This window comes from Larimichthys crocea, unplaced genomic scaffold (genome assembly GCF_000972845.2).
Source record: "Larimichthys crocea isolate SSNF unplaced genomic scaffold, L_crocea_2.0 scaffold40344, whole genome shotgun sequence".
Lineage (NCBI taxonomy): Eukaryota > Metazoa > Chordata > Actinopteri > Sciaenidae > Larimichthys > Larimichthys crocea.
In genome coordinates this window covers 1-3,968 of record NW_020855266.1, presented here as the reverse complement: position 1 = coordinate 3,968, position 3,968 = coordinate 1, and the positions used below count along the sequence as shown (strand labels likewise).

The window sequence follows — 3,968 nt, the reverse complement described above, 5'->3', positions numbered from 1 at the left end:
CAATGAAATCACAATGAATTAATAAAAGTTGACAATGCAATTAACACATGACTGATAAAAATGAACAATGAATTAACTGAATGATAAATGACAATGAATTCCCATGACTGATTAAAATGCACACTGACTTACAATGAATGCTAAAATGACCATAGAAATCACCATGAATGCTAAAAGGACAATATTACATAGACTGAGAAAATGACAATGAATCACAATGGAATGCTACAATGACCATGCATTACAATGCCCTGATAACTGACAATGCCTACAATGAAATGCTAAAATACAATGAATTACAAAGACTGAGTAAAATGCCAATGATTACAATGACTGATACAATGACAATGAATTACACTGACTGATAAAATGAAATGGAATTTTACAATGACTGAATAAAATGATTACAAGTAGCATATAAGGCAGCAATAATGACAGTAGTTGAAATGTGTAAGTGAACGTCATGCAGGACCACAGCAGCAGACCAGAACGATCCATCTAACCGCTGGACGACAGAGACAGAAAAAAACTCAAGGGAAGAAAGTTTAGTTAGTAACATGGATTAACGAGAGACTGAGGTTTACGATGAGAGATAGAGAGAGAGAGAGAGATAGAGAGGAGAGAAGACAGACAGAGATACCAGGAAAGACTGTTTGTCAGAAAAAAAGAGATGTTAACTTGCATCTCAATCTAAATTCATCTTCAACAACAAATCAAAAAGAACACCAATACCCTTTCCTGACATAGGCATAACCTGAAAAGAAGAGAGAGAGGTTCTGTCGGTCCGGTTAACCTGTCTGTCTCTCACGAGGTGTTCTCGGTGGGTCCTCATGGCATCGTCCATTTCGACTATCTGAATCCTTTTGCGCCTCGGTTCTGTTAATCACTGTGGAGCGTCACTTTCCGTGTTACCCGACACCAAAACCACTGAGCAGAGACGGCCTTCCTGCTTAAAGGAGTGACAGTACTGACTCAAAACAACAACAGCACACAACAGTCTGCAGTGTGACTGTGATTAAACGTCTTTGTTGTGTTGTGGGGTGTGTGTGTGTGTGTTGTGTGTGTGTGTGGTGGTTGTCCGGTGGTTGATACTGGTGTGTTCGTAGTAACACTCTGGTTCCTGTGAAACACGACTCAGATCCTGTTTAACCTGCGAGGCCCATCCATCCACCAACACACAGCCACAGTCCAGCATCCAACACTGCATGTGAGCGAAACACCCCACAACACACACACACACACAAGCACAACACACACAGAATGTACACAACCCTATTGAATGAAAAGCATAGAGTGAACATATTCACATGTGTGTGTGTAGGAAATCATGTGGTGTGTGTTTGTTTGGACTCGGAAATATACACCAAATTCCAGCTAAAATCCGCTCACATCATCACAATCCCGCGTGCTCCAACAATCCCGCCACCTTTCCCCCCCCTTCCACCTGTTTTGAACCCTGCGAAAGAGAGAGCCGCCTACAGGTAAACACAAACAAGGGGCACACGAAGCCACAACACACCAACACAGACCACCACACAACACCACCCACGTTTACATTTGTTTGTTCCCCCCTACACGTATAAACTTGTACACAGTTGTCTTTTCCTCACTATATAATCACCAAATCATCAAAATCCCCCGCAATCGAACTACCACAAGCGGCACAATCACGCTAATCAAACAGTAACATTTGTCCCTCCTATAATGAGAGTCCCTCACCCCGTGTTTTGAGGTTTTGGGTAAGTTTGTATGTCCTCACTATACTCGACAATAATCACTACGCTATATCTATCAACATCAACCCCAACTGGTTTCGCTTTGATTTTTCGACGATTGTCGCGCTTTTTCTTTTTTTACGCGGTCTCCCCCTCTCCATTCTCAGACCCCTCCTTCGCGGTCTCCTCATACCGTCCACTCACCTGCCCTTAATTATTTGTTTTTTTTTTTTTTTGATTGGTGTTGTTCCCTAATGCACTATAAAAATCAAAAACAACCACATCTTCAACAGGTTCTCGGTTTTCGCGTCTCCATCCCCTCCTCAGCTTGTCAGAATCCTCGGTTCACCCCCCTCGGCTCTCTGTTTCACACAGATTCATTCTGTTTATAACAAACATTTCACAAGTTTTTTTAGTAATTTTCTTCTTTTTTTACAAGCGCGTACTGTAAGTATTACGACGCAATGTGGTCTGCTTCGGTCCTGATTGTGGCTAAAGGAGAACTGTACAAAATGCTTCGACTCGCCAAGATTGACAGAATGGTTCATCTAGCAGGTGTGATCTGCTTTTAACCTAGACACAGTATTGTACTTGTTTTATATTAAGCTAATCTGCGTTTAAAATAAGAGGAAATGTGAAAAGAAAACATTTACTCCTGATCTGAAACAGTGGATATAAAGTGTGTGGTTAGGGAAGGGGCTTTCAATTTTAAACTACGTTAATAGCATTTACGTAAACGCCTGAAAACAGGGTGCTAATCACTGTCCAACATGGAAAAGCTGCGTACTTGCGTGGCTTCGTTTAGATCGCCGGTTGTTTTTAAGCACGTCTCCCCTGTGATACACGCGGGCCCCCTGTCATTCAATGTGTGTGTGTTTTCGGTAACTTCCTTGGTGCCTTTAGTGTACCCCACAACACTGACCCGGACCTTGGGTAGAGGGACCAGTAATCATTTCGGAAGGTCGGCCTGGTGGGGTGTGTGTGTGTGTGGTGTGTTGTGTGTTGTGTGTTGTTGTTGTGTGTGGGGCACTGAAGGGTGTGTTGTGACAGAGCGCCCCCTCGGTCCCGTCAGCAACAGCAGGATGTTGTCGTGCTCCAGATGTAAACGTATGAACCACAGTGATGGCCAGATACTGTGACTGGTGTGGCTCAAAGGTGAACGCACACCTGAACACACACCTGATCAAGACCTGAACACACACACCTTAACACTCACACCCCGGAACACCAACCCTGAACAACACAACCGGAAACATACCTGAACAACACACCTTGAGCACAGACCTGAACACACACTGAACACCACCGGAACACGAAACTGAACCACACCTGAACAACACTGATCACACACCTGAAGAAACACACACAGCCTGATAACAGACCTAACAGCACACCTGAACACACACACCTGAAACACACACACCTGAACACAGCAACCTATCACACACCCACCTGAAACAACACACAACACCTGACACAACAAAACAACAACCTGATCAACAGACCGGGAACAACACACCATGATCACATACCTGAAACACATACACACCTGATCACACACCTGATCACACACCTGAACACACACCTGAACACACACCTTATCACACACCTGATCACACACCTGAACACACACCTGATCACAGACCTGAACACACACCTGAACACACACCTGATCTGTGTGTGTGTGTGTGTGTGTGTGTGTGTGTGTGTGTGTGTGTAGCCCGGTCATGCAGCCAGCTGTGTCATCTGTTGCCGATGTGGAGCGAGCGGTCACCCGTACGCCTTCCACTGCGCAGCCTGCGGCGTCTTCCTGAAAGCTCCGCCCACATCTCACAGTGACATCACACGGCCTGTAGGGGGCGGAGCCACCAGCCAGGTATGCTGCTGACACCGCGACACTAACACAGCATGTGACACATTAACATGGCTGTTCACTTCCTGTGCCCAGACTTCCCATGATGCCACCTGGCAGGCCACACCCTCATCAGACCCTCAGGTGAGACTGACCACGCCCACTGCAGAGCAGACCACGCAGACTGTCGGACTCTATTACCCATCAGCCACTGAGCTGGAGAGGAAGGAGCAACACAGAGCGCAACAACACAGCAAGCAGCAGGCAACGAGAGACCGGCAACCGCTACTGACTGCCATCAGCCCGGGCAGAGGTAAGAGGACAGACGACTGTCAGAGGACGGACGACTGTCAGAGGACGGGCGACTGTCACGACTGTCAGAGGACAGACGACTGTCAGAG

At 46.1% G+C, this 3,968-nt stretch overlaps 1 long non-coding RNA gene across 1 annotated transcript; it reads left to right on the top strand.

The window, feature by feature from the left end:
• The first annotated feature begins 2,840 nt into the window (after window positions 1–2,840).
• LOC113745067 (uncharacterized) lies at window positions 2,841–3,883 on the top strand. Its single transcript, XR_003461961.1, has 3 exons — window positions 2,841–2,870; window positions 3,436–3,591; window positions 3,664–3,883. It is a non-coding gene; the product is annotated as an uncharacterized LOC113745067 (long non-coding RNA).
• The last annotated feature ends 85 nt before the right edge of the window (window positions 3,884–3,968 follow it).